Here is a 27,104-nt window from a genome sequence, read left to right as displayed (position 1 = left end):
GGGGCTGCTGCTTCCTGAGTCATTGGCCTACTGCCTCCTTCCTCCCTTCACCAGCCTCTGCCAGGGCCTCCCATACTCTCCCTACTACCCCCATCCCCAATCCCAGCTTGGCCGCCTCCGAGACCTCCCCTCTTCTCCACACAGCTCCCAGTGCCAACCCCAGCAGGGCCACTGCTCTGGGGAAGACAACTGTGGGCCTGGCCCAGTAGAATCAAAGGTTCCACAATGTGCAGCCGGCTTAGAAATGGAGGCAGCATAGGTCACTGATCAGTGTCTTTCACTTCGCTTACACAAATATTAGTTGTATTAATTTGATATTTAATTTTGGATTTTGCAACCTCTTATTAAGCCTTTGAAGAATAGCTGGTAGAAATATAGTCCCAAAATTCGGATTGTCTCTTGTTTAATTCTTTTGAGATTCAAAGATATTTAAGTAGTTATAACCATCTTGAACTCTCATTTCTATAGCAGAGTCTATTCAGAAAATAATTGCTTAAGCATCTGTTATCAATTACTTAAAAGACTTGAAACTTTTAAAGTTTCAAATATTACAGGAAGATCTTTGATTCATGTTGAATGGAAGTGAGTAGGTTGAGCTGTTGCATACATTCTTGTGTGTTCGTGTGTGTGTGTGTGTGTGTGTGTGTGTGTGTGTGTGTGTGTGTGTGTGTTTATGTGTGTGATTGTGAGTCTGTGTGTAGGGGGGTATATGTGTATCATTGAAATAAAGGATAAGGATTTTGAGCCCTGGTCTGCACTTGTTTCCTTTTTCTGAGGTATACATTATGGCGTTTTTGTTGGTGGTATGCTCTGATTGCTTGCTTTTGCCTGATGTGCACATTCCAGGTCAATTTTTCAATTAAAGCTTCTTTTTTTATAATTCAGCATAAAGGGCTCTGATAGTGTTTTGTCTTTAGTCTGCCATCTAATATTTTCTTTTCCTCTTCAAAAATTAACATTCAATATAAATTTTATCTCCTGACTGATTTTCCCTTTAATTTGCATTTTGAAAGAAGTATTATAAGCCCTTTAATCTCTGTATTTATGAAGAAAAGTCATTTTGAATTTTCTGTTTAGTGTAATAACACCTGGACACATTTGTTAGCATCAAGATCTTAAAATTACTTTTTTAGTTTTAATTTAAAATACGTCCTCCATGTTTACAGCATGGGGAGACAAACAATTCCTAGTAACAATGATAACAATTTATTCATTAAAATATCAGATAATTCATAATTTTGATTATGTCTAGTAGCGAATGAATACATTTGCTCAGTGATTTGCTTGATAGACCTTAGCACAAAAATACCTCTTATGGGAGCTGAGAAGGTGGATAAGTGGTAGACAGCTTATCTTGAATGTACGAGACCCTGGGTTTGATTCCATAGCACCACCTAAGCAGAAACAGCTAGAAGAGGTACTTTGGCTCAAGTGCTAGAGCAGTCTTGAGCTGAAGAGCTGAAGGACAGCGACAGTTCACCATCATCAGCAAATTAAATAAATAAAACTCATACTTAAGTACATGAATTTCAAAAGTTGATTACCATTTTAGTTAGGGGCAGGGTGCCAAGACACAGCAGAACTCTGTTGCAAATCTTTAAGAAGGATTTCACCACCTAACAAATATTAAAACCAGAAAGTAAAACATTAGCTCTGCCAACAACATATAGAATTTCTACTCAAAGAGAAACCAGTACTAAGAATGAAATACTTGTTATAACATTTCTTAAGAGATTATGGCTTTATATTAATTATCATATATATTGACCTTCAAAAACTCCATTGGTGGGCCTGAGTCTTAAGGGCACCTACAAAAACTGGAGGAGAGAATCATCAACCTCGATTTTTATAATTGTTATTATATTTTTAAAATTGTTATATGGATAACCATTTTGTAAGTCAGGTAATGAGTTCATTTCTTGTTTGACAGTCCCATCCCTCCTGTCCCTGTCCACAGTGGTATAGCTCATTGTGAACACAATAGCTACAGTGTACAAGTGCTGCGTTTGTTTCCCTGTTCTCCTTGACTATCTCTGGTTCCCTCAATGCCATAAAAGAGTAAACTAGAACAGAAAAATCCCTCTTGTTTCCAATTCCTGGAATACATTTCAATATAAACATCAATAGTTTTATGAGAGTGTCAGGCTCTGTACACACATCCCAAACACGTATACTTCCTACACCCAGTCATAACTCCCACCTGATTCTAAGGTCCACACAGTAATTCTTTTCACTTTCCACACAGGAAGAAACTGAGATTCAGAAAGATTATGTAAGTCACTGGAAATACTGGGCTGACAATCCTGGCTCACTCTTATACATTACCTATTCCAGAGAGTAAGATCTGAATATCATCATTTGAAACCAACCCAGGTTGACATATCCATTACATGTTTATCTCCATTTAACCAGAAGAAAGCGAGAATTGTGTTTCACGTGGTAGAGCTAGAATGCCACCAGACATGAATGGGAAATCTAAAGAATATTGACAGTATGATGATTTTAAGAACTAATGCTCACCCATACATAATCTCAGACACCACACACACACACACACCAAAATCACACTCCTTAAAACAGATGTTAGTACTGAAATCCAAATAGTTTTTTGTTAATTTTATAAGCTTTATTTTTAGCTTTAGTGAGTTTTGACTTGATAGTTTCTACTGATGAGCCATAACCTAGAACTTTGTTATAATTATACCCATATCTGTATTCAGAGGGACATTCTCCTAGTTAAGTCTTCCTCCTTTTTCAGCAATGATAAGTTTTCTCTTCTTGGTCCAGTTTCTTTTTGGGATCTAAATGTCTTAGATTTTTCTGTCTTGCATGGTCTGTAAGTTCATTGATCCAGTAGATCTCAGCCATCCCAATAACCTGGACAGAACCTGCCTTGGGAAAAGTGTTCTAAGCTCACCATTCAGTGGAGGTTGTTAGTACTCACACATAATCGCGTTCTCTTCAGAATTTGGAACTTGTTAGGTCCAGGAATACAGGGAAAGCACACATTGTGTGCTATTTCATGCTTTTTAAATTTAATGGCAGCTTCCCACCTATTGTCTACTTTAAGCATTGTGTGAATAGAAGGATTGCCCCTAAGAGACAGAAGCACTACTAACTGTTGCTCTCAAAACACAGAAGGAAGGAAAGAAGTTCTGAAGGAACAATAGAGCCTAGAAACTGATTTCGTAGAAACTCAAACTGCCTTTTATCTTACCTTTAAAATAGAAAGTCAGAGATTGCAGTTACTTTTAAGCTCCATTTATATTCCTGAGCAGGGGTCACCTTTCCCCTTTGCCCTTCTGACAATTTACATCAGGAGCTGGTGGAACGATGTAACAAGAACACATAGAGTTTGGGCCCGGGATTAAAAACTCTTTTTTGTGATCATAAACATTCTACCACTTCCTGAATTGGGTCTGAGTGGCAGAAGGAAATAAGGTTAGACATTCAGTAACTTATAATTACTTCTAGGTTTCCTATCTAAACTCATCCCTTCCCACCCCTCAGAATCCTAATTCCCAACTGTTTAGACACCCTTACACTCTGTTTTCCTGGAGCATTTGAGTGTGGGGCATCATTTCCTTCTTATGTGTACTGCTTTACAAATGGAGATTTTCTCCTAGGCTCAAAATTATTTCATTGATTGGGGCATTGTGCAATATGCTAAACAGAGAGTTACCTGGAAGGAAGGTCCTAGAAGACAAAACATCTACTAGGACAATGGAAACCCCTGGTTTGGCATGCTTAAAGTTTTAACTTGTAAACTGAAGTAACAGGAGAAAACGACACACTAAGAAATCTGCCAATTATGCCAAATAAAGAGATATGATGAAGGTCAGAGAAAGGACATTGATTTCATGGTGGTCATGACAAGACAAAACCTTACCACACCTTAAAAATACTAATCCATACTCCCTTACTTTTTTGTTCACCCATGTCATTAGGTCTGAGTTGTATGTCGGAGACCTCAGGACTTGCAGAACAGGAAGATCTCGGGGAGAGCCTAACATTGGTCTGCCATTTTGGACATAAAATAACTAGTGTGATGAAAGCCCTTAGTAATATACACAAATATGTGCATTTGTCCTACTACTCTTGATAAGTACCCCTCACTATATTGTCTTTAGTTTGGTCACTTGCTGACATAGCAGCTGTCTGGTAGGTCCATTGTGACTTCACTTTATTCACCAGAAATGGAGAAGGAGAGACTGACCAGAACACATTTGCATCTTTCTCAATGAGCAGTGAATGGCAGGGGAGTATTTAGGAAGCTCCCCATGTTCTCAGTTAGCTAGTACCTCCTAGATTCCAGCTCAAATCTTGATAAACAGATACAGAAGTTACTTGTTGTACCAGATTCACAGCTAGAGAGGTAGACGAGAAAGTGGAAAGGCTTGGTGTTAAAGCCACAGGTTGAAATAAAGCAGAATTCAAAGGATGTGGAGATGAAGCGAGCTACGTGGAAGGGAAAGGAGAGGCAGCTGAAGCAGAAGAGCATCTAGAGAGAGAAGATAGAGCACATTTGAGGCCACCTGGACATCAAAGTATCCCATCTGAGGTACAACAGTCTGGTTGTGCTGAGCCACAGAGAAAAGTTGGAAGAACATCAACAAGTGCTCTTGCCCATTTCTAGGGAGTTCCCAGAAAGACAGGGCGATTTGGTAGCTTCCCAGAGCACTGCGGCTGAGCACATCTCAGATTCCTTGCTACCATGATCATTGACATTGGAGAGTAGCAGCAAGAGTTGTATGAGGTGATTGCAACTCATTATTTGGAGGCTGTTCTGCAGCATTGTGGAGTGTGGTCTCTCAGGATGCTTAGGGCAAAGATCCTATAGCTGGTGTCAAAGAATGCAATCTACTTGGAGTAGACATTTATAGATGGCACATGCCTGAACACAACAAGCTGATAATGAGATGCTAGAGGTAGTTTCCCTAAAGATCTAACAGCCAAAACTGGACAAGCACACCCAGAGCTCTGCACCACATCAGGACACCATGCCAATTGCTTCTACCATAGTACTGGCTACCAAGTTTGCACACCCATGACCTTGTTACCCTGGTCGTGCCCCACAATCCCTCACAACTTTTACTCTTTCACTTTGTCTATGCTTCCTAGTCCCTGCTAAACAGTTCTGGATACCTGTGTTAGCTACCCCAACCCCTGCAAAGCTGTTGCTGCTAACAAATTTCCTGACACTGGACCTCAGCAATTACAGTCACAGTTAACCTTTACCTGGTATCCTAGTTTCTACTACTCTTTTCTGCTACCCATAATTCATAACACCAGGGTTCCAGCCACCTGAACCCTGAAACCCGTTTCTCCCCTGTCTATGATACTGCATTCCCAAACAAAGTAAGGGAAGAGTGGGCACAGACAGTTGCCTTGGATACTCCACTTGCAGGCATATTGGAACAAGTTATTCCTCAGGTATTTAACATGAGGGACTAACTAGTTGTGGAAAGAAAACAGCTTACTCAAAGTTGACTAAAATCCAAGGACATAACTTATAACTTATTGCTAGGGAAAGAAGGCCTTGCAGTGAAAGTTAATGAGAAAGAAAATTTTGTAAATAGTATTGGGAACAATGCAAAAGGTTGAGCTTAGTCTCTTCTATCAGTGGTCTGAATTATTTTATGACATATGATGTGTAACTACATTGTATTTTAAAAATTATATGAAGATGCACACTTTGTGGTATTTATATTAATTGATGGAATAGTTGCATAGGATCACGTTAATGATATTCAATAGTTTATGCTCTATTATTTGCCTATGGGTCTGCTTTGGCAATATGTATTGATCTCTCTAACAACAAATGGAATTTCATTGTCAAATACTACAAGGAGATTATTCGTGCTAGTACCAAAATGAAAGTGGGAACAAGAAAACTGAATAAAGCTACAAGTTTGAAGGGAGGGGATCAGTGGTAAGGGCTATGATAAAAGACAAATTCTTCACTATGGAATCTTGGAAGAATAGAATGTGTTTTCTTGAATTACTAGCTTTTAAAACATTTAAAACATTAATGAATAGTTTAACAAAAAATTATAAATACGACTTTGATAATTCAATGATGTGAATTATGAGATTAACATTATACTCAAAGTTTCCTTGAGATAAAAGCAGGCTGCATTCCTTTTCTATTAAATTAAGGGAATACGCTTCCTTTTGAATGGTTAAACAGTCCATGACATTGTTCCAAAACAAGAAAATATACTGGAGAGAAAAAAAAGAGGAGTAGTTCCAGGAAGATGGCAGAGCAGAACCTAGAGGCTAAACAAGCTCTCACCTAGAAAGCAGTATTAGTGTTTCAGTGAACAGTCCTAGGCGGGAGAATAACACCAAGTGTGCCATCCCAGTACAAAGAGCTTTGCCAGAAAGGGGAAATCCAGGCAAGGAAACAGATTTGAGCACTTGCTGGTAGCAGTGGAGGTGGTAGCAGTGGCCATTGCTTCCACACCTACAACACAGAGAGTCCTGGACAAATGTGCCAGACACAGCAAATGATCAGATTCTACCCAACACCAGCAAGAACTGACAAGGAGTAGGTATCTTCATCCTGCAGATCACAGACCAGAGACGACCCAGGAACCAAGACACTGGCATGAGTATACGCCTTACATAATAACACCTTCTCAAGGAGCAGAGGAGGCATGGCTCCCCTCCCCCTCCCTCTCCCCACTGTGCCACTACCTGAGATCTCCATCTTTGATACTGTCAAAGGCCCAGCTGAGAATATAGCTCCAACCCAGGCCTTGGAGGAGAACAAAAGAGTCATTTAGCAGGTCAGAGGAACCTGACATGACCTGCCAGGCTCAGCTCCACCCAGGAGAAAGTCACCCAGCCCAAGCAGTGAAAACTCTGCCCCCAGAGGAATGTCTTTCTTCACTGGGTAAACAGAGCCAGAGGCTTCCCCTCCCTATAGCAGCCTAGACAATCAATTGAATTTCAGTAAACATAAACCCTGAGAATGGCTCCATGCTGGGCTCTGTGAGTGTCTCAGAAGCTAGCCCCTCAGGGAAAAGCTACTGTTTGCTGAAAGGCCTCAACTCTACCCAGAACCTAGCCTCATCACAGCATCTCCAATCAAGAGGAAACAGCCAACTCCCTCTTTTGTGAGAAACAAAGCAGATCTCCCTCCCACTGAACTAGCCTGGGAAGGGGATCACAAAATTCTGGGTAAAGCAGACCATTTTTCTGCCTGCCAAATAAACTAACTTAAGAAACCAATCAAGCCACAGGAAAACCAAACACCAAAAGCAGACCAGAGACTCCACCAAGAGACTAGTTATGGACACAAGGGAGATACAGGATCTTCCCTTTCAACCCCCCCCCCCCCCAAAGAACACTTTCTTTGTAACTTTTTATTAACTTGTTATTTTTTTAAAAAATTGTTTTCTATTAATCTTGTTTTGCTTTTAGAAATTTTATTTTTGGTGTATATGTGTGTGCACTTTTGTATTTTTATTTTATCTCTATTGAACTTTTGATCCTTTTCCTTTCTTTCTTTCTCATTCTTTTCACTTTTTCTTCTCTTCATTCTTTTTTTGGGTAACTTAATTGCTGTTCTGCTCATTCTCAGATATACCCTTCATAGATTATTAGACCTTATTCCACATTGTTTACACGATGAATCCAGAAATTTATTACTTATTTCAAAAAATCTCTAGCTTAAATTCCTTAATTACAGTATTATCTCATAATACCATATATATAATATTAAAATGATTTATTATTTTTTATTTTTATTATAAGTATTTTTAGTTCTTCATATCTCCTTTCTACTCTTCCCCTCCTCTCATCGTATTCCCATTCTTCTCTCAATATTTCTTCTTTAAAATTGCATCATTTTTGTGTTTTACTTTTTAAATTTAAATTTTTGTTTTTCCATTTTTTCTTGCCTCTTTTACTTTCACTTCTCTTTCTCCTATCATTTTGTCCAATACATTTTCTTCTTTGAGATTAGGACTTGGTTAATTTCACTCTCCTTTTACCTTTCCACATCTCTCTAATCATATTTTTCCCCACTTTTCTCCCTAAAACTAATTTCTGGTATGCCAAATTCTACTTTGCTGTTCTTACCCCATTAATACATTGTTGTTTTACGTTGAATAGATTGTACCTATTGAAATAGATTGTTTGTATCTGTCGACTTTTGATTGTGCAACTAAAGGAATTTGGTTGATGCTTGCCTTAAAATAGTGTTCTAGCACAAAACTTGTGTTACTTTCATACCAAATAGAGGCATTCGTGGAAGCCATTAAAAGACAGCTGAAAGAAGTCAGGGAGACCTGAAAGGGAATGTTGAATGGAGCCTAACAGAAGGAATGAGAGTCCAAGGAAACCATAACAAATCAATTAAGTGATTTGTGAATAAACACTGAACACGAAATTAAGGAAGTAAACAAATTCATACAAGATCTAAAACAAAGCTCCAACAAAGAATTTGAAGCCATCAAAGCCTACCAATTAGAAGGAAAAGAAATTAAAAAAACCAAAGTAGAAATTTTGAAAATAGGTTAGACCATGAAGAAGACTGAAACTCGGGGATTGAAGACAGCCTATATATTATAGAGGAAGAACACACAACTATCTAAGACAAATCCAAGAAATATGATAGACCTATTCAACATTTGGAAGACACCATCAGATAGCCTAATCTGATGATAATAGGTATAGGGCAGCACCTAGAAACAGAAGTTAATGATCTAAGAAATTTGTTTCACAGGTTCCTAGCAGAAAACTTCCCAAACACGCAAAAAGATAAGCCTATTCAGATACAAGAAGCTTTTAGAACCCCAAATAGACCAGACCAAAACAAGACATCACAACTCCACATTATAATATCCACAGGATCAATTCAGACCAAGGAAAACATCCTTAAAGTTGTCAAGGTGAAAAGATCAATCACCTATAAGGGAAGCCAAGTAGAATCACCTCAGATTTCTCAGCAGAGTCAATTAAACCAAGAAGAGCCTGGAATGATGTAGGCCATGCCCTAAAGACAAACAACTATCAACCAAGAAAACTGTACCCAGCTATACTCTCCTTCATGACTGAAGGACAAATAAAAACTTTCCATACCAAAGAAAAAGTGAAACAATATATCTCTACCAAACTAGCCCTACAAAAGTTACTTAAAGATGTCCTACACAGAGAAAACCAACAGGACCACAATAAAGGCTAAGAAACTGCACCCAAATTGAGAATCCAAGAACGGTAGGAATAACCCAGTTGGCACAGCCCCCAAGAAGGTGCATAAAATGGCAGGAACTCCCAAATATCTCTCAGTACTATCTCCCAACATTAACAAACTTAACAATACAATTAAGCAAAATAGACTGTCTACTTGGATTTAAAAAAAAAAAAAGATCTTTCTGTCTGCTGCATTCAGGAGTCACAACTTTCTCATAAAAACAAACACATGTTGAAAGTGAAAGGCTGGAACAAAATCTAACAAGCAAACGGCCTCATAAACAGGAAGGAGTTGCAATCCTAATATCAGATAAAATAGATTTCAAATTAAAATTAGTGAGAAGAGATAAAGAAGGTCGCTATATACTTATTAAGAGATCTCTCCTTCAGGAGGATATTAAAATTCTAAATATCTATTCCCCACAAGAGCACCCAAATTTATCCAAGAAATTCTAATTTTTCTCACATCTCCCATAGATCCAAGATATTAATTGTTGGGGACTTTAACACACACTCTGCCCACTAGATATATCAACTCGGCAAAAAATCAGCAGAGAAACCACAGATATAAAACTGCATAGATCACCTAGATTTAACAGACACCTACCGAATATTTCACCCAGCAGCATCAGAATACACATTTTTCTCAGCAGCACAGGGAACTTTTTCCAAAATAGACCACATTTAGGTCACAAAGCAAACTTGTCCAAATACAAAAACATTGAAATTATACCTTGCATTCTCTCAGACCACAAGGGAATAAAATTAGAACTCAACACCAAAAGCCACCAATGAAAGTCCTGTAACACATGGAGGCTGAACAACACACTGTTGAATCACCAGTGGGTCATGGAAGAGATCAGAAACAAAATTCAAATGTTTGTAATATTCAACAAAAATGAACACACAAATTACCAGCTCCTCTGGGACACCGCAAATGCAGTACTCAGAGGCACGTTTATAGCTCTGAGTTCCTACATCAACAAATTGGAGTGATCTCAAACCAACAATTTAGTGAGACATCTGAGCCTCCTTGAAAAAGAGCAGCAGGATAAACCCCAATCTAGTAGATGGAAAGAAATAATTAAAATTAAATCAAAATTAAATAAATAAGAATCCAAAAACATAGAAAGAATCAACAAAACAGAGTTGGTTTTTGAAAAATTAACAAATTGGCAGACCCTTAACAAATCTTATTAGAAGAACAAGAGAACACACTGAAATAAATAAACTCACAGATGAGAATGGAAACATCACCACAGAAACAACCAAGATTCAGTACATTATAAGGGAATACTTCTCAAAACTTTATGCTAGTAAGTTTAAGAAGTTTGCAGTAATGAACCTTTTCCTAGCAAATAATGACATGCTGAAACTAAACTGAGTTAAACCATCTTAACTGTTCCATATTAAGCAATGAAATAGAAATAGCAATAAGAGACCTCCCATCTAAGAAAAGCCCAGAACCAGATGGTTTTACAGCGGAAATCTACAAGGCCTTCAAAGCAGAGCTCACATCAATACTCCTTCAAGTCTTCAATGAAATTGAAAGTAAAAGTTCACTACCAAACTCATTCTATGAAGCCATCATTAAACTTCCTCCCCAAACTAGGCAAGGACTCATCAAAGAAAGAGAACTGTAGATCAATTTCCTTGATGAACATTGATGCAAATCTTCTCAGCAAAATTTTGGTCAATCGACTTTCGCAATTCATCCAAAAAATCATACATCATGATCAAACAGGATTCATTTCAGGGATGTAAAGCTGCTTCAATATACGCAAATCAATTGATACAATAACTCGCATCAACAAGAGCAAGGATAAGAACCACATGGTTACATCAATAGATGCAGAAAAAGGATTTGACAAGATCCAAAACCCCTTTATGATGAAGGTTCTGGGAAAATTAGGAATTCAGTGAACATTCCTCAATACAATAAAGGATGTATATGACAAACCTACTTCAAACATTTTACTTAATGGTGAAAAAATAAAGGTATTTCCTCTTAACTAAGGAATGAGATAAGGATGTCCACTCACTCCACTTCTCTTCAAACTAGTATTAGAATACCTAGCTACAGCTATAAGATAAGATTCAAATATAAAAGGGAATCCAAATAGGGAAAGAAGAAGCTCTACCTCTATGCAGATGACATGAACTTGGATTTAAAGAATCCCACGGACTCCATTCCCAAATTATTCAAGCTTATTCAAAACTTTGACAAAGTAGCAGGGTATAAAATTAACCCTCAAATAACAATGGCTTTTCTGTATGCCAAAAATGAGAAAAGTATGGCTGAAATCAGGAAAGCAACTCCATTCGTAATAGCCCCACAAAAAGTAAAATACCTAGGACTTAACAAAGAAAAGAAGGACCTCTATGATGACAACTTTGAAAACCTTAAAAAGGAAATCAGCACCGAACTTAGAAAGTGGAAAAAAACCCCATGCTCCTGGATTGGAAAGATCAACATCGTGAAAATGGCAATATTTCCCAAGGCTATCCTCAAATTCAATATGATACCTATCAATATTCCAGCCTCATTCTTTTAGTAAAAAAAAGAGGCAATCCAAAAATTCATATAGAACTATAAAATACCTCGAATAGCAAAAACGATATTTAACGGAAACAACAGTGCTGGAGGAATATCAATACCAAATTTCAAACTCTTCTACAAAGCCATAGTAATTAAAACAGCTTGCTACTCTCACAAGAACAACCCATAGGACCAATGGACTAGAAATGAAAACCCAGAAATGAGCCTATAGACCTATAGACATCTAATGTTCAATAAGGGAGCTAAGAAATTAGAATGGAAGAAACACAATCTCTTCAGTAAATGGTGCTGGCAAAATTGGTTAACAACTTGTAGGAAACTAAAGCTAGAACTTTATACATCATCCTGCACCAGAATGAACTTCAAATGGATCAAAGACCTCGGAGTCAAACAGACACTCTGAAAACATTAAAGAATGGAATAGGAGAAACAGTAGGTCTCCTTTGCACAGGCTGAAATTTTCTTAATAGAGACCCAGAATTACACAAATCAAAGAAATGTTGGACAAATGGGATTGCATGAAATTGCAGAGCTTCTGCATGGCAAAGGATATAGCTAGCAAGATCAATTGAAAGCCCATTGATTGGGAGAAGCTCTTCACTACAACAGACATGGATCTCATATCTAAAATATACCTGGAACTCAAAAAAATTAAATCCCCCAACAACAAATCCTCAAAGAAACAACTGCCAAATAAATAAGTGGGCTAAAGACATAAAGAGAATCTCCTCTGAATATGAAAGAAGGATGGCCAATAGACCCAGGAAGAAATGCTCAATCTGTCTAGCCATAACAGAAATGCAAATCAAAACAACATTGAGATACCACCTCACCCTAGTTAGAATGGCTATAATGAAGAACTCTAATAACAACAGATGCTAGAGAGGATGTGGGGATAAGGGAAATTTATTGCATTGTTGGTGGGCATGTAAACGTGTTCAACCACTTTGGAAAGTAGTATGGAGGTTCCTCAAAAGATTCCACATAGAGCTCCCATATGGCCCAGCAATCCGACTTTTGGGTATTTACCCAAAAGGTCACAAACAAGACCATATTAAAGCTCCGGCACAATTATGTTTATTGAACCATTATTTACCATAGCTAAGATATGGAACCAACCCAGATGCGCCTCAGTAGATGCATGGATCAATATAATGTGGTATATATATACATAATAGAATTCTATGCCTCCATCAGAAAAAATGACATTGCCCCACTTGTTAGGAAATGGAAAGACTTGGAAAAATTTATATTAAGTGAAGTAAACCAGTCCCAAAGAAACATAGGTCCCATGGTTTCCTTTATTTTCAATAACCAGTATATGTCTGAGACAAGCAGAAAAGGTCGGACAAGTTGGTGTTGGGTGAAATGAACCACAAGATAAGGATTCAATATTTTTTTTTCTTGTGATTGTTTCTAACATATTTATAAGATTATTTCTATATTGCTTTGTATGTCCCTCCCCTACAGTATAGCCCCTGCTTTCACGGTATTTGATGGTATAATTTGTGGAGGGAAAGGGAAAAAACTAATCTTTTAACTAGAGATACAGGTGGACCCATTGCAACAATGAGATTTACAAGTCGTTAGGTCGAAAAACAAACTTTACAGCTTTGATGGGGGGTGTGGGGAGGATCGGGTGGGGAGAGGGGGGTAGCATGGAAAGGGATGGGAAGGGGAAACAAAGAGGCAGAGGCGGCAACAATGCGTGATAAGAAATGTACTCATTATCTTGCCCATGTAATTGTAACTCATCTGTTGGTATTCTTAATATAAAAAAATAAACAAATAAAAAAGAAAAGAAAAACGAACTTTACAACTTGCCCGGCGAGGGTGGGGGGCAGGCAAAGGGGTGTCTGGAGAGCCCGGGGGGCGGGTGGCGCAGATGAGAACAGATGGGAAGAGGAAACAAAGGAGGAGGCAACAATGCTTGATGAATAATGTGCTCATTATCTTGCCCATGTAATTGTTACCCCTCTGTATGGTATTTTCACAAATAAATAGATAAATAAATAAATAAATACGAAGGAGACTCAAGGCTGCTGAAATGAGCATATTTCCCATTTGGACTTTAATAGGATTTTTCTACAATCAACAAGATTTTCATAACATAATAATTTCTAAATGTATTGCTACAGAATAGATTGTAAATGTAATATTTAATACTAATGCATACTTGAAGACAAAGTTTTACAGAAAACTTTAAATTTCAGATAAAGTGCAATATTCCAATAAATACATAGAAGAAATATAATTTAAAAATTCACTGATCAAAGCAAACCCTGGCAGGAATGTCTGAAAAACACTTATCTGAAAACAGGAATTGGCACTGTGGCTCAAGTAGTAGAGGGCTCCACTTGAGCTGAAGAACTCAGGGATATGTTAACTCCCTGAGATTAAACCCCAGGACTGACAAAAATAAAATTTAAAGAATTGAAGCATTACGGTACAGCAACCAGACCCAGAGTTCAGGCCCTCCTACTACCACCAGCAACAACAACTAATTAAAGCATCAAACAACCTGAAGTTGTTGTCCAGAATAATGAGTGCGGCATTAACAGTTTACATGACTTAGTGACTTTAAACCTAGTTTAAAAGGGGAGGTGGTAGGCAATTTGTGTGTTTGCCAAAACCTGTAAAATTATTTTGTACTTTACCAAGGAGGAAGAAAGGCGGGAATGGGGGGAGGAGGGGAGGTGTTTTGTGACCTTGCCTTTTGGTTCAGTGATTGTTTTCTGGAGTCAAATTCAGAGACATTCTGCTTGCAATCCTAGTTTCATAGCGGCGGGGAATGAAAAAGCCATGACCTGGAAATGGTTTTGTCATGTCCTTGGCCTAGTTCCAACCATCACTGGATAATCCAAGTCCCACTTCAGGACCAAGACTACTGATCCACTAGGCAGTGGACCTAACCACAGCCAGAAAAGACAAAAAATGCAATGCCGAGGGCAGCACTGGAATTCTATACCAAGAAGAGAGTTTTATATTATTTATTGTAAAATAATATACAGAGGGTATATAGTTACATAAGTAGGGTAATGAGTACATTTCCTATTGAGCATTGTTACCTCCTCCTTTGTTTTTCCCCTACTACCACTTCCCTCCACAACTCTCCAACTCCTCCCTCCTTCACCCCTACACGACATTGTAAATTCATTTTTTGACACAGTGTCCTGTACATCTCATCATCACAATGGGTCAACCTGCATCCCCATTTCAGCATTCTGCTATAACCTTTCCACTCCCCAAATTACAAAAATGTATATAAAAATGCAGAACACTTGAATCAAATACAATGAAAACAGGGATTATACCATGGAGGGATGAACTTACAAAAGAATCACATAGAGCATTATAAGTATATTAAAAACAAAAACAAGAAAGAAAAAATCACTTGTGTGTCTGACTTGGGATTCCTTTCACTTAATGTCATCTTATGTGGTTATACGTCCATAGCCTTTGATCTTCTATGGTTGTCCTAGACATGTACTAGTCCTTGCAAACAAGGGAAACCATAGGATGTATGTTTCTTTGGGCCTGGCTTACTTCACTTAATATAATATTTACCAAGTCTTTCCATTTCCTAACAAATGTGACAATTTCATTCATTCTTTCTAATGGAGACATAGAATTCCATTGTGTTTGTGTGTGTGTGTGTGTGTGTGTGTGTGTGTGTGTGTGTGTGTGTGTGTGTGTGATTGTATCACATTTTCTTGATCCATTCATGAAATGAGGAGCATCGAGGTTGGTTCCATATCTTAGCTATGGTGAATAATACTGCAATAAACATGGTTGCACAGGCAACTTTGGTATGACCTTGTTTGTGATGATTTGGGTAAATGCCTAAATGCCCAAAAGTGGGATTGCTGGGACACAGGGGAACTTTACATGGAGTCTTTTGAAGAACTTCCATACTGCATTCCAAAGTGGTTAAACAAGTTTACATTCCCACCATCAATGAAATTGGCTTCCTATTTAGCCACATCCCCTCCAACATGTTGTTATTAAATTTCTTGATTAGGGACCGGGAAGGTGGCTCAATAGTAGAGTGCTTTGCCTTGCATGAATGAGGCCCTCGGTTGGATTCCTCAGCACCACATCAACAGAAAAAAAATAAATTTCTTGATTATAGCCATTCTAACTAGAATAAGGTGCAAACGCAATGTTGTCTTGATTTGCATTTCTTTTGTGGCTAGAATAGTTGAGCATTTCTTCATGTGTCTAATCGCCATTTTTATTTCCTCTTCAGAGAAGTCTCTCTTTAAGTTAATAGCCCACTTAATTATCGAGCAGTTGTTTCTTTGAGGATTTGCTTTTGGGGATTTAATTTTTTGAGTCCTAAGTACATTTTAGATATAAGACCTTGTCCGTTTTATACCTCGTGAAGATCTTCTCCCAGAACGTGTGCTTTCTATTGATATTGCTAGCTATGACCTTTGCCTAACAGAAGCTCTCATGATTCATGCAATCCCATTTGTTCAACTTTTCTTTGATTTCTTTTTTTTGACATTTGTAATATGTTTATTACATACAGACTGTATCAGCACTTGGAATTTATAATTCCATCTCATCTTGTAATAGTAAATTACTTGTTTCATAAAGAGATGAATTAAGGAATGAATTTCTTAACTTATTTTTCTTTACTCTTTGTTTCTGGCTCTCTATTAAGAAAATTTCGGTATGTGCTAATAAGCTCTAGAGTTTATCCTATTTCTTCATGTAATGTTTTCATTGTGTCCTCTTTTATTTTGAGGTCTTTGATCCATTTGGAGTTGATTCTTGTGCAGGATAATATACACGGATGCAGGTTTAGTTTAACAGGTGTTTAACCAATTTTGCCCACACTCAAAAGGCTGTCTTTCTTCCATTCCCTTTTTTTAGCTCCTTTGTCAAAGATTAGGTAGCTATCGGTCAGGGGGTTCATTTCTGAGTCTTCAGTCCTACTCCACTGGTCCTCAGGTCTGTTCTTGCGCCAGAACCAAGCTGTTCTTATTACTATGGCTTTTTAGTAGCATTTGAAATTTGGAACTGATATTGCTCTAGTGCTGTTCTTTCTACTAAGAATTGACAATCCTACAGCCAACATTATATTAATGGTGAGAAGTTAAACCCATTTCTTATAAATTCAGGAATAAGATAAGGATGTCTGCTCTCTACACTCCTTTTCAACTTAGCATTAGAATGCTAGCTGGGGCAATAAGATAAGATGCAATCTTAAAGGGGTTCCAAATAGCAAAAATGAAGTAAAACTCTCCCTCTTTGAAGATAACATGCTCTTGTATTTAATGAAACCCATGGACTCCATTCCCAAGTTACTTGAGCTGATCAAAAACTTTGGCAAACTAGCAGAGTATACAATTAACCCTCAGAAAATAAAGGTTTTCCTGTATTCCAATAATGATAGAGTGCAGCTGAAATTAGGAAAGCAACCCCTTTTTACTAGCCGCACAAAAAATAAAATACCTAGGAGTTAACTTAAGAGGTGAAGGACCTCTATGTTGGGAACTTTAAAAACCTGAAAAAGAAAAGTAATGCAGAGCTATGGATGTGGGAAACTTCCCATTCTCCTGGATTGGGAGGATTAACATCATGAAAATGGCAATACTGCGAAAGGCTATATCCAAATTCAATGTGTTACCTACCAATATCTCAATGTCACTCTTCAATGAAATAGAAGAAGCAATCCAAAAATTCATATGGAACAATAAAAGACCCCGAATAGCAAAGAAATTTATTGTGATTCTCATTTTGATTTGCCACCTTGATTCTACAAAGTCAATTATGAATTTTAACTTTCTTCCCTCCCTTTGGATAAAGCTCACAAACATCCTGCTTCTAGCTCCCAGACACTTTACTCTTAGCTCTGGACAATTGTTCCTAGATAGTGAGTTACTTAATTGTATTTTGAGTGCATAAAACATGCATATAAAACTAGCAAATTTTGATCTTATGAGAAAACAGCCTTTTTTCCCCTCTCAAATTTACTTCCTGATAGGCATTTTTATAGAGAATCTGTTTTCGTTTTTAAATGAAAGACTGGTAGGAAACTATGTTCATAATCTGGTCCTTCTCTCACACCACAACACCTAAAACACAAATTTCACAAACCATTTACAAGAAATAATGCAAAAACCAAACATTGGGAATGCTCAGATGCAGAAAGTTTTACAAAACCCGGAATAACTCTGCTGTCTGAGGGAGGGGCTGTCTGTATAAATTAACAAACAAATCCAAAAGAGCAGCCAGGAGTACCAGACATGAGTGTCCCTGGCTGCTACTTCATGGACAAGGTGCATGGAATGACTTCATGAGCCTGCTGGAGAGTGCCTGGAGGAAAGTTTCCTTGGCAGCCTGAGTACAAAAGTTGGCTTCACCCTCCTGGGTCTGTCTTTCTTGTTTTCTCCACACAGCAGAGCAGAATTGTCCCTTGCTCTAAGGAGAATAAATACCGTACCAGCCAATCTGCAGAGTAGCTTCTGTTTGGTCTGCACACCTTCCTAGGTAGGAGCCCCTAGCCCCCGGTGTGTGTGTGCTCCCAGGGGCTGATCCTCAGGGCCCAACCCATGGGCAAGCATGTGTTAGATGTGAGTTAGTGACACTGTGTCATTCATACAGCAGCTGCCGGGTTGCTGCCCTAGCTGAACAGCAGGCCGCAATGGCCTGATATGGGCAGGCTGCCAGTAGGATCCTACTTCACCAGACAGACGAGCATGCCAGATGAAGTGTCTGCCACCTGAATTATTAATTATTTTATGGAGCAGTAACAAACAAAGTGATACACATTACTGTATGATATGTAATACTATAGCCTAGATTCTCTAGTCCAAAATCATTGAACTTTATATTAGCAAGAATGGATCTTATTGTTTGTATTCATAAGGACATAATGGAAAACTGAAATAAAAGTACAACAAAACACTTATCCATAAACACGTGATTGAATCTCAGAATTTGAAAAAAATTGTATGTAAGTAGTGCAAATGAAATTATACTAGAATAGTAAAATACACACAAAATATATTACATTAGTTACATTCAAATGTAAAATAAATAATTACAGACAATTCCTATTGGATTAAAATATTATAATGATTTAGAAGGTTGAAGTGATATAGGTTATATATTTTGTTTTTATAAAACTTATTTATATCTCCAAGTTCTGTTTATCTCAGTGAAGGAAAATGTTAGAAAGTAGATATTATATGTGGCACCTCTTGCTTGCAGTACCACGAAGGGGAGTGGCAATTCTTAATTGGAGTCCTGAGATGAAACCCACACCCAGACCAAGTAGACCCATCAGAGTTCCATGTGGTGACCCTAAGGGGATCCAGGACACCGCATTGCTGCTGCAGCAGGTGCAGGACCTTTCCGGTGGGCTGTAGCCAACAAGGTTCCATTAGTGACCAAACCAAGCAACCCAGACTCAAGTGCCAAAGCCTGGGGGGAAGGCAGGGCAGACGCCAAGTCCTGCCTTCCATCTGTGTAGCCTACATTGCCAAGGCCAAGCCCTTTCCCCTGCTTTGGAGAACAACGAGGGTAGAGGGTGACCCCATTGCCTCCAAATGGAGTATCCCTGGAATGGCACCCAGAGCTGGGCCCATGTGGGCCAGAAGGGTGACAGAGGAGGCTACACAGCAAAGCAAGAGGGGCTTCATTCCCTCAGTGCTGCAGCTGGTGTGCTGCAAGTCCAGGCTTCTCTGGCACTGATTGGCATATGTAGGGTTGGCCCTGTACCAGAGCCCACAAGGACCAGAAAATGGAGGTCCACAGAGATGCTGAAGGGGCTCCAAGTTGCTGAGCTGTTGCAGCTGTCACAAGCCAGCTGGCAGAGGTGTCAACACATGGCTCCAGTACCCAGACCCCCTTAAAGACTGATGAGGTGAACCACGGCTGGGCTGCCTGGCCCCAAGAGGGCAGACAACATCCCCAGCCTTCCTTTAACCATGGACTGTGCAGTGTACAAACATGGTGTCCCCCAACCCGCACTCATGGGGGCAGGCAGTGATCCCAGAATAGAGTCTCCTTAGGATGGGTCACGCACTCAGGAGTACAGAAGACCAGTACCAGCATAGCTGGAGGAGGAGAAGGCAGCAGTGGACTCAACTCTAGACCCATGGCTGCCAGTTCCTGGGTGAAATGGAGCAACTGAGACTGGGAATTTAGGTGGGAAGTGTGGGCATGACTCATCTGGCAATGCTGGGGAGCATGCACACACATCCACTCACTGCACATCCACTGTAAAGGAGTTGGCCACACATCTCAAAGGGTGACCTGAGGAGTCACCCACACCCACAGGGACTACAGAAATGGAGTTTCACGTGGTGACTTGGAGCAATGAACAACTGGCAAAAACAAAAACAAAAAAACAAAAAGAAAAACGAAAAAAGTCCAGTAAACCTTTTCATCAATGATAACCTATTATACATTAAAAGCAGTTTTACTTTCCTCTTGTATTATATTTTTGCATGGGGCCCTCTGAATTAACCAGAAATCTCCAGGATTTCTTCATGCATTGTAATACAAATAAATATAGCTTCTATTCTTTTTTAATTAAGGCAAGTTGCAATTATTTCCTTCCATTGTTGGATTCATGAAAAAGAAATCCTGAAGTAAACACCGAACCAAACTCAGCATATCTTCTGAACTCCTCACAGAAGAAAGAGAATAAAATGACTGAGCAACAGGTATCACCCATATTGTCACTGTGCTAGCTGTCTCTGATTAGAAAATAATCCTGCCATGCACATGCAAATCACTTATGCAAAATGTTTTCCAACAATTCTTGCTGTTATATTGCATTTATCTTCCTCCTCCTGTCTCCTCTCCTGCTCCTCTTCCCCAGGGTTCTGTTTCCCTCTTCCTTCTCTCCTACCTCTACTTTCTCCCTGTCCCCTTCTCTTCTCCCTCCTGCTATGCCCTTCCTCCTCTCTTACCCCTTCCTCCTCCTTTCCTTTCCTTTCTCTCTTACAATTTCCCTTCTACTTTTTTAATGGTCCTGGGGCTTGGACCCACACTAAGCAGATGCTCTCCTGCTCGCTACAGGCCTCCAGTCTGGACTTCATTTCAATGACAATCTATTTCTTTGGTGCAAACCCAACAAAGTCGTTTGATTCAGGATTTAATTCATTGTACATATTCTACACCATGAATATATGCTACTTCATACAGTGTGGATAATAGGTTTGGATTATGCTTTGGGCTTCAGTTAAACTCATCAGAAATAATGTGTTTGAAGGCAATCAAATGTGATCCTGTTACTCCCACATTAATGAACTGGTTACTTCATATCTTGCACAACTACTTCCATATTGCTCCAATTTAATGAATTGTCACTTTGTGGTAGCACCCACAGTAACACTAACCCAAGGATTGCTAGGGATCAGAAGATTAAGTCCAGACAGGAAAATCCATGAGATATTTATCTCAAAATAACTACTAAAAAGCCAGAAGAAAGCCTGTGCTATGTGGTTTAGTGACATACTTCCACAGAATAAGCTAACGACAGGGCCCAGACCTGATTTGAACACCTGTGGTGGGTGCATATACACACACACACACACACACACACACACACACACACACACACACAATTTCCCAGCTAGAGCAATTATCTGTTTTCCCAATAACATATCTGAGTTCCAATCTTAAGTGTTTGGATATTTTTGAAAGTTTTATCATCAACTTACCTAATTTTAATAAATGACACTCTGTTCACTATTATTTAATCCTGGTTGGAAAATGTTTTAAGACACATTTTCATGTAGAAAATTGTTTTTTCCCCAACTTGTGACTGTCTTGGTTTGTAAGAATGAAAGAATTTTGACATTAATTCATTAGTTCATAAATTAGAAAAGTAACCCTAACCCTAGAACCAATTGCCTTTGGATTCTAAAAGCCACAAAAGTACATTAAATTTATACATCTTGTCTTTGATAAAATTCATCTTCTTAAAATAGTTTCTAGTTTTACTCAATACCTTGCCATTTTTCTAACACAACATTCAGGCTAACCCTCACACTGATCATCCCCTAATCCTAATATTATTAGAAGTTTCCCATTTCATATTCATCCTAATTCGATCTTGACTTGTTATTCAAAGATTTACTTTCAGTTTGACCATAAATTTTCCATTTCCCTGATGCTAACACTAAGGCTAGCTGGAACTGAAATCCAATTTTCAACCTAATAATAGTCCAAAACTTAATATTAAAAAATACTCTAGTTTTTATTCATTGTAATGAATATTCCAGTTTGCACTCTGGAAATGAGTTTCAATTTGCCCGAATCCAACAAATTTCCTGACTCTACATGTGAAGTTATCTTCTTCCCTAACATGAACCATTATATTACTTGTCCTCAAATTCTCTTACCAGGAAAAATACTGTAGTTTTCATTAATCCTACATTTTCCTGAACCATTGTATCCTAAAACAATTTCAGATTTACATATCATCTAGTCTTTTACTTAATGCTAACTCTCAACCTAAACCTGACTGGAAAACTCTCATTAATCATTACAAGAATGATCACTGAGAAATAAATATAATGATAATGCTCTAGTTACTATTCAGGCTCACATTTTTGCTTCTACTTGTTAGTGAAAACTCAATTTTATAGTAAAACTTTCCTATTCATAACACTAATCATAATCAGAACAAAATGCTGACCCTGATTTTAGTCCAAATTATATGTCAATACTAACACTAACTAGTGTTACACTAGTTTTCATTCATCCTAACTTGATTCAATAAGCCTTCCATACATAGGTTTCAATTTTTTCCTATACCTTAGTCATATTCTAACCCTCAACTTAATCTTAACTGGAATATTGAGAATAAATATAAGCCTAATTGCAAGTAGATTCTAATATTAATAGCAATACTCTAGTTCACATTCATTCTAATTCTTACCAGGGTTATATTACAATGTACCTTCAATTTGACCCTCAATTTTTTTTCTCCTTCACTCTAACCCTAACCATGGCTGAAATCCTAACCATAACCTTAATACTAAAGGTATCCCAATTCTAAAATGTATGAAAAATGCTCATTTTGTGCAATCCTAACTGAAATTCCACAGTAATCCTCGAAATAAATTGCAGGTTTTTCTAAACCCTACAGATTTTCTCACTCTTATATGTGAACCTATCTTGTTCCATAAGAGGAATCATTATACCCATTGATCTCAAATCCTGATATTATGAAATACATTGTACTTCCATTATCCCAGATTTTCCTGAATTCCTAGAACTTAAAAAAGTTCTGCTTTACTTAACATTTAACACATTTATTTTTTTTTCTTTTTGTCAGTCGTAGGGCTTGAACTCTGGGCCAGGGCACAATCCCTGAGTTCTTTAGCTCAAGGTGTGTGCTTGTACCACTTGAGCCACAGTACCACTTTCTGGTTTCCTGGTAGTTAATTGGAGATAAAATTCTCACAGACTTTCCTGACTGGGCTGGCTTTGAACTGCGGTCCTCAGAAATCAGCTTCCTGAGTAGGTAATGAAGCTGACATAGGGATTACAGTTAAATGTGTAAGGTAATGAGTACATTTCTTGTTGACCATTGTTACTTCTTTGTTGTTGTCCAACTATCCCTTCCCTCTCCAATCTCCATTACTCTTCTCTCCCCATGGTGTAAAGTTCATTTTTAGTACAGTGTGCTGTGACTATTATTGTTGCAATAGGTCATCCTGTGTTGAACCTAAATTTGCTATTTCTCTAACCCTAGTTCTAATTCTGTCTGGTATCCTAACCCTAAGCATAATAATAATGATAGTTCAATTCCGAAGTTAACAAAAAATACTCGTTTTTGTTCTTCCTGTTAATCCTCTGTACATCTTGAATTAAGTTGCAATTTAGCTTAAATCTTCCAAATGAGTTTATATGTGCCTATATAACGATATAATTTTATGTAAAAAACAAGATCTTTGAAGGAAGGTGTAACAAAAAGGAAATAGAGGGAGTATAATCAACCGTTTTAAATATATTATGGAAAGAGAATAACGAAACTGCCGCTTCTTAAAATTAATAACCATTAATAAAATAAATAAATAAATAAATAACACACAGCCTTCCAGTGTTCTTGAAGAGAACCATGATATGTCTTGTGAAAGAAATATTGTTCTAAACTTTGTTCATGCATAATTTATATTGTTATTAGCCAATTATTTAACTTAATGAGTAAAAATTTATCAAATAGGAATCCATGACAAAAAACATAAAACAGTTACCAAGTAATTGTTTGAGAAAAAGTTATAGTCATGAGTTTTAAGAATCTTTCTATTTCCCTACAAAGCAATGATTTAGATTTATTAATCTAGTATTTGTAGTAAGTTTAGAGAACATAATAGGCATGAAAAACACTGAACTGTACATCTTGTGTCTTGGATGAGTGATATTTTAAACATTGTCTTATTCAAATGAATACTTAGGTTTACTTTTCAAAATAAATGAAATTTTATCTCCTTTCAGAAGAAGAACTTACCCTGAAATTAAATGTATTAGTATATTCAGATATTTAAAGATAAATATTCTATGTTTGTTATGTAGCTCTACATATTCAAAATGACATGATTTTTCTATTGGTAAATGTCTAAACTCTGGGATTTTTGCTTCATCAATATAAACTGTCTCATGAGGTTTTTGTGAAGGCTCCAGTAACCATTGTGAGATTTTTGCTTCATCAATATAAATTATCACATGAGGTTTTTGTGAAGGCTCCAGTAACCAATGTGATCAAAAACATTTCCTGAATTCTAAATTTTAAATCTAATCATTTTAAGGCTTTGATTATATAAGTTATTGTCTCTTCAGAGCAACTAAAATAAATACTACTTTTTAAACATTTCACTCACATTTTAAATAATATTAACATGGGTCAAACAGAGACTAATCATTTCAAACTCACCATATTTGATGATCTCAGTGTGAAGAATGTAGAGAGTATAAGAATCTTATACTCAATAATGTTTTTGGTTTAATTAAATTAAATTATATAACTAGATTTCTAAATTGCAGGTAAATCACATGGAAATAGGAAAATAATAAAAATGATTACTTTGAGACCCTTTTCTTCTTAATTTTTTTGTGAAAATATCATACAGAGGGGTTACAATTATATGGGCAAAGTAATTAGTTCATTTCTTATCAAGCATTGTTTCCTCTTCCTTTGTTTCCCCTTTCCATGCTTACCCATCTCCACACCCTCGCCAGCCAAAGTTGTAAAGTTCGTCTTTTGACATAACGTCTTGTACATCTCATTATTACAATGAGTCCAACGGTATCCCTAAAATTATGAAGCAAAAATATCTCCAGGAAATATATTTTTCAATAAAATGTTTCAATCCTTAGGTAGAGTGCATTATACTTCAATATATACTTTATCTCAAAATAGAAATTCTGCAACTAATCTAATGTATGTTTTCATGCAGAAAATTCTGTGACTTCTAGTCTTATTAAGTGATTTTAATTATATTTTTATTGTGAAATGATCCCTACTTATATTTATTACAAAGTTCTAAAATTATACAAATCATGCCTGTACATGGTAATTTACATAATTTAATACACAAACAAAGTTATCTTTTTTCTTGTCTCCCACAGGGAAAGATGAGGTGCTGAAGTATATTAAATTAAACCACTCTAACAGAGAGTCTATATGGTATGGAAATTTGCAACGTGCAGATGGGAACATGAGCACTTTCTACTTGGCTGAACAAGAATTCTTATTTCTACAGTACTTTCTTGCCATTTAATCACACAGGGAAAGCCAGAAAATTTGAAGTTCATATGAAAGAATTACATTCCTAGAAGTTGTGGCAACCCTGCTCAAAAGCTCAATCTTATCACAAATTCTTTGTGCTTGCTGGCTGATCTATATCTCTATCACATATTTCATATTATTAAGCATATTAGTAATTCAACTGGAAGTACATGGCAGGAGACGCCTGAAATCACATCTATTACAGTGTAATATTTACAAGAGAGGAAAAAGATTATATTGATCTCCAATTCCTCCCTTTGGCCTTCAATATACTAATCAATTGTCAAACAATCGTGTAAGATGTTAGTTTATTTTCCCTATTTAATTAGAGATTAAGCAAGTGTTTTTTTTGTAGTAAAGTGATGACAGTAGTATCACAGCTCTGATATGAGCACCTCCTCCCTAACAAATAATGCTCTATGGACTGTAAATATGTAAGCCACACAAAATTCTCCCTCTGTCTGTCTCTCTTTCTCTATTTCTACTGACACACACACACACACACACACACACACACACACACACACAAACAGATAGAGCTGCCACCCAGACACATCAGAGATCAGTTCCATTCCTTTGTAATTATAGTTGATTGAGGCTTGAGCTTCCTTGCTTTTCTTTGCTTCAGGATCTTGCCTGGACCTGTATGTTTCCCTGAGGTAAAGTATCTTGTTCTTAGTATACTGTGTATCTTTGTGTGCTTTAGGCCAATTAAGATTACCCTGAATACAAAATCTTCATACTTGACATTCAAGTCAAACTCCATGAATTCATACTACTCTTCCAAGATTCTAGAATGTATTGGATCTAGAGACAAAAAAAACGCCCACCTTGTTATTGAAATCATGAAATAGAAGAATATCGATCAGGAACTGAGCTAAGAGAACGGAAGTATGTGGGAAAATGAAGAATGCTGTATGTGTGTTAGAGATACAGAATAATAGGCTCATTTATTGAAAACTTTTCATCCTATATTGAAAGCTCAATTTAAGCATACAGTTTTCCAGTTACTTTGCTTACCTATCACTTCTGATCACAAATTCTCTTATGAGTGTGTATAGTACCTTTGAATAAATCACACGATTTGCAGGTACTTAACATCTTAAGGAAAGACAGTCTGCTTCTACATTTTTCATTCTACGTGAAAAACCCTTATTTTTTGTTTTCCTGTTTGCGGAATAAATGCATTCCTGGAAACAGGATATTGACAGCAAATCTGAGTGTAATTTTCATTTTGTAGATTTCAAATATAATATAAACTTTGTATTGACTAGTCATTTTTTAAAAATGAGTGATATTCATGAACACAATATTTTGATGCCTTTATGTTAATTGAAAATTGCTATGTTAGTTCATGTGTCTAATTGATTTAACCATTATATTATTCATGTATAAACACTGCAATGCACTTTTTTATTTTTATGTATGAAATAGTCCCCAAAGGTTTACTTTAAAGTGATAATAGGGGAGTTGTCTTCATGTTCCAAACTTTATATTTACTTCAGTAAAAGTACTAGAAACACATGATGTTTACTGGAGCAATATAAAAGCTGAGAACGCATTTCTAAAGAGAAAGGATTT

The sequence above is a fragment of the Dipodomys spectabilis genome, unplaced genomic scaffold (genome assembly GCF_019054845.1).
Source record: "Dipodomys spectabilis isolate Male_0828 unplaced genomic scaffold, ASM1905484v1 ptg000242l, whole genome shotgun sequence".
NCBI classification, from domain to species: Eukaryota; Metazoa; Chordata; class Mammalia; order Rodentia; family Heteromyidae; genus Dipodomys; species Dipodomys spectabilis.
The sequence above is the reverse complement of the archived record's forward strand: the minus strand, read 5'-3'. Positions refer to the sequence as shown.